General features: G+C 39.9%; 1 protein-coding gene and 1 long non-coding RNA gene across 3 annotated transcripts in view; both read right to left on the minus strand.

Moving 5' to 3' along the window:
• kank3 (KN motif and ankyrin repeat domains 3) overlaps nucleotides 1-2,435 on the minus strand; it is a 33,509-nt gene extending 31,074 nt beyond the window's left edge. The window contains exon 1 of one of the 2 annotated variants that reach the window (XM_046390923.1): nucleotides 2,381-2,435. The gene's annotated coding sequence lies outside the window, so the exon portion shown is untranslated. The other variant, XM_046390922.1, reaches the window with a different exon arrangement.
• Nucleotides 2,436-5,009: 2,574 nt separating this feature from the next.
• LOC124060533 lies at nucleotides 5,010-9,029 on the minus strand. Its single transcript, XR_006843586.1, has 3 exons — nucleotides 6,613-9,029; nucleotides 5,616-5,855; nucleotides 5,010-5,197 (listed from the first exon to the last, which is right to left on the minus strand). It is a non-coding gene; the product is annotated as an uncharacterized LOC124060533 (long non-coding RNA).
• Between the last annotated feature and the right edge of the window lie 4,579 nt (nucleotides 9,030-13,608).

Below are 13,608 nucleotides of genomic sequence, written 5' to 3' on the forward strand. Positions count from 1 at the left end.
CCTCAAACCAAGATGTGGGAAAACAGCAAATCATTCTGGCCACTATCTGGACAGGTAAAGTGAGAACTTTGCCTTTCTCATAAAGACAATCCTGTGCAACAACACCTGCATCGCTGCTGGAGCCACACCAATCTCATTCTCACTCATTAACAAAAGCCACAATGTAGTACTACGGAGTACTACGGAGTACCAAGGCCTCCTGCCATGAACTGCTCTCTTTTGAGACAACCTTCCTCTCTACCCATGCAGACACACCTTTTCTCTGGAAAGAACAATCATATCAGAAGATTCTGCAAAACCGCCGCGATCCATGGTTTCAGCTGAGCTGTTTGTTAACATCCAGTGCTGTTTATTTTGTTCTGCAGTGTCTACAGTGTGGCTAAAGTACAGAGAAAGGCAGTTGTTATGATAACAGATTTTCATTGTGCACTTGGGGCCAGCAAGTTGTGAACACAAAATATTCACATATCTTCACCTTTCAGTTGATAAAGGGAACAGGAACTGTTTGCTTTTGTGCTTTGTTTCCAGCAGGTATGGAGCAGCATTATCATTCGCCTCTGTACACCTTCTGACCACGGTCTCTACCAGCTGCTAAGTGATATTAGTTTGCTTTTTAGCTGCTTAAAAGCAAACAACAAACTGGAGCAGACCAAAAGAGGGTTCAAACTAAAATATGACCAGTTATACTGTACTTATCAAACAGAGGGAATTGTGAAGAAATAAAGACCTTCCTCTAATACAAGCCTGCTTCATATAAAGGCCTGGTACCCTCTGGAGTTGAGGGGAAATTAAGGCCCCCATTCAGGTCACTATTTGAGGAAATACGGTATTTAAGTTCTACTTCCTGTGTCAGCACTGGATGTAAACCGAGAGCTGTAGATTCCTCCAATGAAAGCATAATAACAGCTGATGTTTCTGAATCAACAGCCTCAGATCGGGCAACACAGCGGGTCCTTTAACACTCGTCAATCAGTCATTTTCTCTAGGAGTCTCAGTTTAAGGTTGCAGTTTCCTGCAGGGCAGTGACCACATTTTGCCCAGATGTTTCTCCCTTTTCTATGCAGGATGTCTCCCTCTTTTGTTGGTTTTTGATGCTGAGGATTGTTTACCGTTTGCGTTTTGAATCATTTTCCGCTCTCAGACTTCACTGCAGTTTCTAGAAATATCTGGCTGTGACCTTTTCTGCAGGTCGTGGGCCATCAGATGAAACATGACCAGCAGCAGAAACATGTCCGCTTACTTAACTGTGACTTGACTCAACATCTGACTGAACGCCCAACACCACAGATTAAATAAACTCTGAGATGATGCACAGTGTAGTAACAGACAGGAGACCAGCCTGGGGAGGGGATCAACACTTCTGACAATAGAGAAGATGGGGAGGGGGGTTTCCATCCTATCTTAGCAGCCTCGAACACAACAGTATCTGAGAGAAAAAAGCTATTTCTTCTTCTGCGTGTTTACCAGCAAACAAACTTAATAAAAGAAGCACTAAGGCAAGAGGAAAGAGACAAAGAACAGGAAAGAATAACTGTTACACCCACAAAATAGAAGGAATAAAACCGAGAAATAGAAAAAGTGCACTGATGTTGCTTTTTCAGCACGGAAGAGCAACAAATGCAGAAAGACAATAATATGTTTAAATGTGCTGGAAAGATCAATATCTGAGAGTATAGAAAAGACGCTTCTTATCAGACACACCCCAAAACACCAAACCAAAACTTAAGACAGTTAAGTTACATTTTAAGACTTGAAAACAACAATTAGTGATATAGTTCTGATTAAAATAGCAAAAATATGACTTCTATTATCTTGGAGTAATTTGAGGGGTCAAAAATAACTATTAGCAATACTTATTAATCTATTAATATTCTGATTAAAAAGAGCCTGTAACAATATTAGGGACAATGACTCAGAGTCACTTCTAAGTCTATAAAAAACCTTTAAATAACAAAGTGGAAATCCTGAATGGCTTTAACAAAAGGCAAACTATAAATCTCTATTAGATTTAGAGGTAATTTGACAATATTCCTGGAAGTTTTAAAGACTATAAAGCACAGAAGAATCCACTGCTGCAGGACACCAAAAGTCCTAAAAATATTACAAAAGCTTTTAACTTCTGTGCATCAAAAACATAATAATTTCACATAAGTGTAAAAGGTGAAAAGTTTTCCAAATGTTTCTTGAAGACAGATAATGAGATTACTTACGATCAATTCACCACAAACACTTCAAACAGCTCCTAACTACAACACACGCAGAGTAAACCGTTTTTGTTTGTTTTCGTCGTTTGTTCAGAGTCGATCAGTCAGGCAACATTCAGCTAATCAATATGCATCAGTTTCACGCGCGTCAATCGATCCCTCGGGCTGCTTCCTACCTTTTGGCTTCTCTCCGTCCAGCCTCACTGAGGCTTGTCATGACTGTCGGAGAAGGTAAGAAAAGTTTGGGAGGAAGGAAAAAAAACAAAAAACAAAAAGAACTCGTAAGTCTGTGACTGGAGTCAAGTTGCATCACGTCTAAAAGGCATTTTCCGGTTTGTATATCAAAATAAGACGCAAAGCAGTACAACAAATTATATTTTAGCATTTCTTGGACTGATTTATATTATACATATTATGCTACGTTTATGTAACAAAATATATATGCTTTAGACCAGCACAATATATGCTATGCTAAAATACATTTATATGCTATACACCTGTGAGTATACTGTGAGAACACTTTATTTTAGTCTTTCTTCCATTGCTCTGATATGTACTTACTTTTATTCGTACTTGCAATTATGTTAATATATTTTACTGTTTTATCACATTAGATGATTTATTTTGATTATAATTCCACGATAATACACAAAAAATGTCATAACTTAATCATATTATATAATTCTGGTATTTACATATGCTATTGCTGATTGATGTAAAACAAAATCAACTTCCGATGTATTATTAAAGACTGTATTGTAGTAATTCACTTGCTACTCTGCAGATGTATAAGTTACTACCAATACTTTTGCACATTTACAAAAGTAAAATTTGAATGCAGAACTTTTAACTCGTAACGGAGTATGCCTACACTAGTGTGGTGGTGCTGCTACTTTTACTTAAGTAAAAGATCTGAGTACTTCTTCCAGGCTTACGTTTTAGTTGTATTTTGAAGGCAGGATCCCGGCCGCTCCTTTCACTTCCTGTCCAACTGTTCATATTGACTCCGGAGATGGAGATGGACGATGATGACAGACAACGGAATTCTCCAATGAGGAACAAGAGCCTGTGGGTGATGACGACAGAGGGGCGTGGTTTGATTCGTCACTTTGGTCAAATGGCGCCAAAGTGACAGGCGTCCTCTTTGAATTCAAAGCGCAAGTGTTGATTCAGTGTTATTAGAATTATACACAAACATTTTATTTCATTAATCTGCTTTTAGAAATTCCGTTTTCTTCTGTTTTTTCAGCTCACAGAGTCTGAATATCAACGTGATTCTAGCGCCCTGTCTGTATAAAAAAGTGAAGCAGCACAACATTTTAGATGATTTAAGGCCTGCTTTTCACTTAAAAGAAGCTGCTATGCTGCTTAATGCGGATATTAATTCAATAATAAATCTCAGTGAAGCCTCTTAAACTGCATTATCTGTCCACCAGCAGCAGGGGGCGCTGTTGTCCTTCAGACCGAGGGCAGTCAGAGGATTTTTGCATTCACACTATCTCTCATCAAATGAATGTCTTAACACAAATCTAAGGATGTTGAAGAGGTTTGCAGGCTTGAACCAAGATCTTTTAAAACACGCTCCCTGTCCAAAGCTATAAAGGTTTTTTTTAAAAAAAGAAAAAAAAATACAGGAACTTTTCATTCAATGTAAATGAAGTTATAAAAACAAATAAATAAAACAGAAAAATATACAAGATAAAGAGATCTGATCACACATGTGGACAGAAGTTAATTCCTCCAAGTCTGTCATCATTCAGTTTGGGTGAACATAATCCAGTTATCAGATCACATCTCACCGTTTGGTCAAATAAAATTAGAGCAGAGGTGTTACAGGTGAACAGCATCGTCATGGTGGGATGAAACCTCAAATAGGCCCTATAGAGTATTTAAAATAGATATTTCTGGGCCTAAACATGTTTGCTCAGTCAATGTACTGGCACCAGATAAAGTTTAGTTTGTCTCTCTTTCTTCCCCACCCTGCCTCTTTCTCTTTAGATTTATCATGGGTCATCACACACACACACACACACACCTAAACCAGATATAAATAAACAAAAACTAAACAAACTGTGTCACTGCTGCTGTCAAGCATCTGGGTTCTATCTGTTGTTCTGGGAGACGATAGAAACAGACAAATACAGTCATCTCATTCAGTTTCATTTTCCACTTCCTCTGCCTGAGCCGGTTTCTTTTAACTGAGTTTAATAAGGCTCACGTTCACAGCTTAGTAAACAGTAATCATATTAACGTTTCTTCAGAATAAATACCTTTATTCTGAATTTCTTCTTTTTTTCTATCAGATGGAGATGGGAGAGAAGAAAACATTCAAAATATTCTTTGTCTTTATTTTACTTTTCTTTTTGGAGAATATCGTAAATAATACACATTTTTAACGTTTTCGAGTTTATCTTTCAAAAGCTTTGTTTGACATGTTTTGAGCGTAAATATATGGTCCGTACTGAATGAAAAGGTTCAGATATGCTTGAAGGGTGGGGAAAATTATAGTAAATGGACTTTTAATTAAATCAGATTGTTTGTCAAACTGGGGCTTTAAAAAAAAAAAGACTGTTATCTCATGATCAAAGCAAATTAAAATTCCATCAAACGTGACTAAAAGTGGATCTTAAGATCTGTTCGTTTGTTTTGTTCCCTCAGGAGGGAAATTTGCAGAAGAGGACTAGGGTGACTGAAAAAATATATTTTTGGGTTATGACTTTTTTTCCCCTGATTTCAGAGAAGAATTCTGACTGAATTGTTTTGGGTTTTTTTTGGTGTTTTTTGTTTTTCCTAAGAAATCTGAGTAATCTGAAACAGCAGCAGTGATAATTGGTACTCACATCATCTTTATTTTCTTCTTGCTACAACAGAAGAGGAACAATGGCAACACTCAAGAGCGTTGGCTTTTTTTCTCTGCAGAGTCGTCGAGCAGGAAGGCTCGGCTTTCTGCTGACCTGATGGAACAATGAGGGGGATCGGCCGGTCGCCTTGACCTGACAGAAGCAACAAAACAATTTAGAAATGAGTTAAAATGATCAGCATGACATCGTCAAAGCACCACACAGGCCACAGGACGGGTTCAACAGTTTAAACCTTCTCTCAGGTATCGATACCAGATACAGAGCTGCTCTGTGAAGGCCTCAGACCTTAAAACTGATTCCTATGGAGCAAACTCTTCCCCACAGCAGTGTAACTAAGTACATTTACTCAAGTTGTACACTTCAGTACAATTTTTTAAATATTTGGTCTTTACCGTAGTACCACATGAGTTTTTTTCAATTTATACTTCATACGTCCACTCCGCAAGTGGTGGAACAGGTACTGAAATTTACCTTACTGAAGTGTTAAAACTGAAACACTGATGCATAAATACATCCGTGACTTTCAGAGTTAATGTCAAAGTGGACTCACGCCAACCGACGCTGGACGTGCAGCGGTTTGCACAAGGACACTTGTCTGATGGGCCGTGCAGATGGAGGAAGCAGCAGTCAGTTTGACGCACTGTGACATTTAAAGGCCTTTCTTTCCTGCAGGTCGTCCTGACTTCTGGTCCAGGGGGGTCGCACCCACAGTAAACTGGGTCAGAGCCGAGAGATGTGAACACACACACCCTCATCCTCCCCAAGTCTGTTTTACTGCTGCGACTGGAGCCTGTTAAAAATGACTGAAGATTATAAAAAACATACTTCAACATATTATCCTTCAAAAAGGATTTCAGCATCATCACTGTGTAATGAATTATTAGCTTTTCTACGTGCCCCCCACACCCTTTAAGTAATTATATCTGCCGTCAGCTCTGTCAGACCTGCACCCTGGCCTGGCTAGTTTACGTAATCTGCTTTGATCACATTGTAAACTTTGTAGGCAATAACTTCTCCTCCAAATGCACCGAGGGAGCCAAACACCCAATTCATATTTTCAGAGAAAAAGGTGGAGGCTGTGGTGGAGCTGCAGCTCTCTGTGTGAGTCAGAATTTCCCTGAAATGGGCTTTCAGGCCCTTCCATGCTCAGGCCACACGGATGCATGCAGTATAACTGAGTACACTTAATAAAGTACTACACTTAAATACAAATTTGTTTGTAATTTAATTAAGTTTTATCTATTTTATGCAGCTTCACACTTCTACTCCACTTCATCTCAGAGACTACTTTTTAAGCTAAATAGACAGTTTAAAGGCTCTACTGGATTACCTGATTTAGTTATGATATTTCTTACAAAAGTCAGTAGAAAGCAACAATCTTTAGACTTAAGCCCAGTTCTTCATTGTTTGTCTTAAGTGTAAGGAACAGGTTGCATTACTGTCTCGGGTGTCATGCATTGTCTCATTACTATCTCGGGTGTAAAATGTCATCTTTGAATCTCCTTTGATTTGTGTGTCCTTGACCCGTCACCTCTGTCACCCCTCACCTGCTGTGACTTGTGTTGTTCGCGCTGTGAGCATCACTTCACTGTCACTGTGCGTAAACCTTTGTACACAGTGACTGAAGGGGGAGCGGAAAAACAAACCTGGAGGCCAAGCACCGGCAGCTCTTTATCAGAACAAAAACTCGTAAAGTCATTTCCCTGCCAAGCACTGAGTGGTACTGACAGGATGGAGATAGCGGGTTACCTGTCCATCAGCTCCGAGTGTACGAATCGAAGTCCAGAGAGGCTGGCAGCAAAACATGTTTTCTTTTCTGCGGGCTTCGAGGAGCGTCCAGGCCGGGCCAAACAGGAAGAGATCATAAAACACATTTGATTTGGTTTCAAGGTCTCCTTAATGATGGAAACAAGCTACTTGTTTGGCTTGAAAAGAGCAAGTGTAGGCAGTCATTGAATGCAACTAATAATTATTTATGTTAATGATTAACTTTTTTAATTTGGGGGATAATCTTGGAATTTTTTTATTAATAGTGGATGCTGAAACGAGTGTCTATGGAGCTGATTGATTCCTCATCAATACGCATCAGGCAGAGCAGACAACAATGATTTGAAGAGCTTCAGCAGTACGAGAGATGTTTAAGTAATCCACAGCCACATGTCTGCTGGTCCCGTCTCCTGCTGGAGGATTTATCATGGATGTTGGTTTTTAATGCATGTTCAGATGCAGGCAGCACAGTTATTGATCATAAGCCATAAAAAGACGCTGGCAGGAGGATGCAATGGCACAAACTCACACAGCTGAAACTGCTCTTTCTGCTCTGTTGCTTAATCCTTCGTCTCTGTCACGTCTCTGAAGAAAGCGTAACAAGACACAACACATATTTGGTTAGGATACTGTTTGGTCGCAAGTCAAAAAGCCTTTACAAGAAACAGAGTGAAGGTAGCGCCACAGACAAATAAATCTTCTCAATGGAAAAACTGACGCGCATCCTGAGACAACAAGAAGCTCAATTGGAAGAAAAAAGGGGAAAAAATGACAAGACTCAAAGTAGAGACAGAGCTCCAAAGAATCCATCAACATGACTGTCTAAATGATGTTTCAGAACAGTTTTTGTCAGCTTAATTTGAAGATCTTTCACCAGCCATTTAACAAACAAAACTCTGCCCAACCGGAGAGTTTTTGATCTGGCAACCTTTGCTGCTCTGTTTCAAAAGTGGACAAATGGCTGTTAATGTGTAAAACATTTTCCTAAACTTTACATGGAACATCAGCCTAAACTAGCAGCAACGTCAGTCTAAAAATCAATAAAAAATAATGTGATTATGAGTCTCAACAGATGGAATCAAACTGTCAAAATGTCAGTATTTACAAGTGTAGCAGTATTGACAAGTATTGACATTTTAAATCTTGTGGCGACCACTTGGAATACAATTTGGGGGTGAAAAAAGGCAAACAAACAAACAGAAGAGGCAACAATAATTTCTCACAATTCAGAAAAATGAAAAATTTGTGTCTCCACACGTGTTTACACTTTTCCCTTCACGTTTCCCACACACCTCAGGCTTTTCCTCCTGGTTTCTGGGTAAAAGGTGAACTCGGTGAGAGAGAGACTCGACCCGTCTCACAGCGGAGGTCATGGCCAAGCACAGCATTAAGTAATATGATGGTGGGTGCAGCGAACCAGCAAAACCCCACGTGAGTAAATATGTGGACTGAGACGGAGGTTAATACCATGACAAAAAAAGGTCAACTGGGGGTTTTGTTTTCCGAAATGGAGCAGAGGTCGACGAGTGATTGGTGTTTCATGTAGTAAGACTCTGAAAGGGTGGGTTTATACATGCGCTGAGGCAGATTATCAGTTACACTTTTGTAGTTTCATTGGTTATGTTGAAATAGGCAGCCATAACCCACCTTTTAAAAGGCAGAAACATTTTAATAATACAGCTCTCACTGATTTACTGACGTGGAGGACAAAGGTCAGAGTCCAGAGGCCCATGAGGTGAACCTGAATCTCTTCACAGCAACATGAGCCTGTAAACCAGAAAAAGGTCTCAAACATGAATGCACTTCCTGTTGAGATTTAAGAGGCATCATATGGAATTACGGGATTTTCATGTAAAAGAACGTTCATAGATTTTCCAGATGTAAGCTTCAAAAACGAAGCCAAAAACATCTCGTCTACCTGTGCAGTAGTGATCGAAATCTTCCTTGTAACTTGTCTTGATTTAAAGGTGTGAAAATGTGTTCTGTTACCCTGCCCAGTCGTACTATAATCACTTCCTGAGTGCTGATGAAGCTAGATGAACAGTGAGGGGACCACCAAAAGGATTGCAATTCATCCTGAAGGGAACATGATTGTCAGAATAAAATTGTACAGCTGAAATATTTTTACTCTCAAGTAAAAGCGTTTCCCTGCTGGTGGTACTAAAGGATCACTAAAGTCGTTTTGAATTATCCTCAGGGAACCACGAATCCACACAATCCAGTGGCTGTTGAAATATTTCATCACCATCACATCCCAAGCAAAAAAGAAAATAAATAAATTACGAATCAACATGAATGACTTTGTTACCAAAAGGCTACCAAAACCAAATTTACAAAAAATATAAATGAAGACAAGCAAAGGATTGTCAATAATTCAACTGACAAATTAACAGACTGAAGCTTCAAGATAAAGGATGATGAACCTGTTGATTTAATCAAGCTGCACATGCAGTGTTTCACACCGAACATAAGGCCTCATCAACCCACTCATGTAAAAAACAGGAAAGGTAAAGCAAAGTAGCGTACGCAGCCCATCTCTGACTAACGTGCCTTCGTCTCTTTGATCAGGGAGTGGATGCCTGGGGGGAAACGACGCTGCTTTCTGGGTTAAAGTGCAAGCTGGAGAATCGGATTGTAAAAAAAAGGAAAAAAAAGAAAAAGGCAACAGATCCCAAAGCGAGCAGGAGCGCACGAGGATAGAGATGCTGTGTGAAAGTGGAATGTGGGTAAAAGGTCAGCGTGATGCATGTGAATGAACAGAGAATCAACTTTTGAATTGTAAATAACAGCTGCTTTAAACGAGCGCCTCATGACACCAACATAGGGAGGTTTATACCAGGGTTACCTTTCACACACTTTTCTTTTGTGCCAAATGAACTCAACAGCTTCCCTTCGATGTAAAAAAAAAATAATAATAATAAAAAATAACAAACAAACAAAAAACTGAAAGCTTTTTTTCAAAAACATATTTACTGTCTTAAGCAAATTCATGAGCACAGAAATAAATAAATTAACCCAAAAAAAAAAAGTAAACTTGGAGTATTTTATAGGATTGCTGGTGATTTGTGTTGTTTGTTTGAAAACAGATAAGCAGAAAATTTGACTGGAAACAGATATACCTGCCTAAATTAGATGAGATAAATGTGATAAAATTCAAGTAAACAAACATGTAAAATATTCTTCTCTCTCTACTTTCTGAACTAAAACAAAGGAGGGACAATGTTTATCTGACAACCTGTATCACCACAGGTTGTCAGATAGTCATGAAATATAATGTGCAGTACTTGTGTATCAATGAGACACATCACCTGTAAACCACACTGGACCGGACAGCTCAGTCCAGCTCTGTCCAAAGATGTCCTCCTGCCAGCACCTCTGAAGCCTCTGAAGCATGTTAGTCTCATGAATTAGATGTGACAGACTTTTTCTTGGCTTTCTACTGGTAATCAGCAATAGTCCTTGTAAAACTGCACGACTTTTTACTTTTACACTTGGGTTTAAACAAGTGAGACATAACGTGAATTACGCCCTTTTCATTCTGGGCAAAAAGCAAAACCCACCATAACACCCACTAGAAAAGGCACAACTGGCATTTGTTTTCATCTCAGATATCCATGCAGTAAGTACGAGCGTTTACCCTTTTCCAGCTCGATGCTATGACGTATATAGAAGTTAAGGATGTTGGCATCTAAATACTTTCACATCTGTGTCCTTTCAGGCAGAGTTTGGAGGACTTCAAACCCCCCCCAGCCCGGACAGAGCCAGGCTAGCTGTTTTATTTTCCTTTTCTCACTCTTGGCAAGAAAGCAAATGAGTTTAATTCCCCTCATATCAAACTGTCCCTTTAATCTACATTAATTGTGCATGCCAGCGCTGAGATAAACTGAGCTGTAAAGTGTAATAAAAATTATACTACTTCTTTTGTATTATGTCCAGTTCTAACAGTGCTGTGAGCCAATACGAACACAAAGAAATCAACTGGCTGATCTCCAATCCAGACCAATCCGAAGTCTCCGTTTCACTAACTTTAGATTTTCTGCTTCATCTTCCTCGTCCTGTGCTTCAGTGAACCGACCGTGTTATTTGAAGTTATAAATAATGACTAAACAAACATTTGAGGTTGAAGATGGTGACAAAAGCTTAAAATAATCATTGATCCAGCTGCAGCGCTTCTGGATGTTTATGTGGCTCTGGGTTCAGCCTCCCAGCATGTTGGTGTCGCCCTCCAGCTGTGCATGTCTGATCCCATACAGAGTCGAGGGGTATTTTCTGTCCGAGAGGCTGATGCAACATACCAAACACGTGACAACAGCCTCACCTTTCACACACTAACCCACTGGTGCCTAAAAACACTGTCTGCCACCCAGCCACCCCCCTCCTCCGTCCCCTTTGTGGAAGCTCATGTACTGTACATGTGCAGATCTGATGGGACGTGTTGTTTTGCTGTGATCTGCACAGTTAAAGTGCCCTTGTGCTTCAGAAACAATTCGGGAAAGTCTGTGCATGTGTTAGAGGATGAAAACCGCCCTGACCTCCCGTGTTCAGATTTATAATCTGCAGATTACTACACTCGATATGTTGTCATCGATCTGCCTGAATCAAGTCACAGATAAAGAGATACACGTGTGAACTTATTGCTTATTTTTATGTTTTCATAACAAAGAGATTACTTTAAAGCTGCTTTAAAGCCACTTGTGTGTGTGTGTGTGTGTGTGTGTGTGTGTGTGTGTGTGTGTGTGTGTGTGTGTGTGTGATTTATTTGGTGTTTCTGGCTAAAAGAGGGTCCAAAATTCACTCTTCTTTTAGCTGTTTTTGATCTCCACAAACCCTCTGAGTGAAAAACTCTCTCTTTAGCCTCTAAAAACTCCATTATGTTCACCATCTCCACAATAACTGTGGCTGAACAGGAGGTGTGGTCAGTTCATAGAGCTGGACAGCTTAAACACATCAACATAAATCTCTCTGAAGAAGAAGCTACAAGAAAATTTTCACTTGTGAAATCATAAACACCAGTAACCAGAGAGAGCTTCTAATGTCCACCTTTGTCTTCTTTCTTTCAGCTAGAAGTTGGCGTGGAGGTCAAGTGTTTGTGTTCCTGTCAATTTGCCAATTACAAATTACAAAACTTTGCATAAAGTTTGGTCACGGGCCAAAGGGCGGCTGAACAGCCAGTTGCCACAAAGAGTGTGTGGCCGTGGGCGGCGGCGTGCATAACTTCTGAACAGATTCTTGCAGTTTATATTAACTTAAGGGGAGTGTGACATTTTTTAACTGTGACCAGAAAAACATGAAGTTGCAGTCAAATCAAAACCTGCCACCTCCAGATGATCGAAGCAAATGTTTATGTTTATTATGCACAGCATTAGTTTTGGAGTCTTGAAAGTATTTTCGCAGCACTAACAAAAACAAAATATCAAAGAAGGGGCTGACTGTGACTTGAACAAGGATTTTATAGCTTATAATAAAAGTATTTTTGAAAAAGAAGTTGCCAGAACGCCCACAGCTTCCTAACTCTTTTCATAACATCCTGACTCTGAAGATTCCGAAGTCACAGGATTTGGTGATGACCACCACCGCAAAGTTAAATTAAAGAGATTTTAACACAAACACTCGGATCTTCCAGTGTCTAAAGCCCTTAAGATTTATTCCAATATACGGAAAGACAGCTGTTATTGTAATTCGGCCAAGGCGTGGACATGCAAGCTGCCTCGTCCAAGCACAACCTCACCTACAAGTCGAACATTGTGTTCTGATACAGCTGAGCAAGGAGGGAAAGCCGCCTTGTGTAGCTGCATCAGGACAGAGTTTCAGCGCTCGCAATGCTCTGCCTCACGTCCGCCGAGAGCAGGAGGTTCAGGGGTATACGTGCTGAGCAGCAGCCTGCAGCACAGATACGTGCAGTGGATCACCAGCAAACAGGAACTGTTCCCAGTACAGGCTGGTGGGTATACCGAGTCACGTTTGAGAGCAGCACTCGGACTTTGACAGCACAGAATAAAATAGTGACGTAACAGGAGGTACAGTTTTCTGAAGTTATATTAGGAAAGCTGAATCAGGTGTCCTGGTTCATATTTCAGACATCTGTGTCAATGTTTGCTTTAGTTTTATCGTACTGCACTTTGTAACTGTGCAAAATGCCATGGAAATACACTTCCTCTTTGTCTGGTTTCATTTTGAGTTTTTATGTTGTGTTTTTTTTTTCCTTTTTAAAAAAGGAAAAGTCAGCAGCTTTCCAAGTCACATGCACTTGACAGACAATATCTGACCCAGAGACTGAGAATAATTAATGACTGCAGCGGGATTAGACTTTCCTTTTAGTTTTAGTTTCAAAAATGGAGTCAAAAAACAACTAGTGAAACATTAACAACACCGAAGCTTTTCTTGTGTTGACATTTGTTGTCATTTTGTTGCTGCTGCTTTGTGAATGACAGTGTTTGTCCGTCCACCACGTTGGTCTGGAACGTCTCAACAGCTACTGGTTGGACCACAAGGAAATGCGGTAGAAACATTCATGCTTAACAGAGGATGAATCCTGCTGACTTTGGAAATCATTTGATTTTTTTCATCTGTCGCCGAGTTGAGGCTGACATATGGGGTTTTGAGTGAAATGTATCAGCAGCTCAGAGTGCTAATTAGTACATATTAGCATTGTTATTAGCATATCGCCGAAAGACTCATCACAGGACTGCTGGCATGGCTGTAGCCAATGTTTAGTCTCCAAATTGTGGGGAAATAAAACAAAAAATGTCCATCGCAGTTTCCCCAAAAAGATGAAG

This window comes from Scatophagus argus, chromosome 6 (genome assembly GCF_020382885.2).
Source record: "Scatophagus argus isolate fScaArg1 chromosome 6, fScaArg1.pri, whole genome shotgun sequence".
NCBI classification, from domain to species: Eukaryota; Metazoa; Chordata; class Actinopteri; family Scatophagidae; genus Scatophagus; species Scatophagus argus.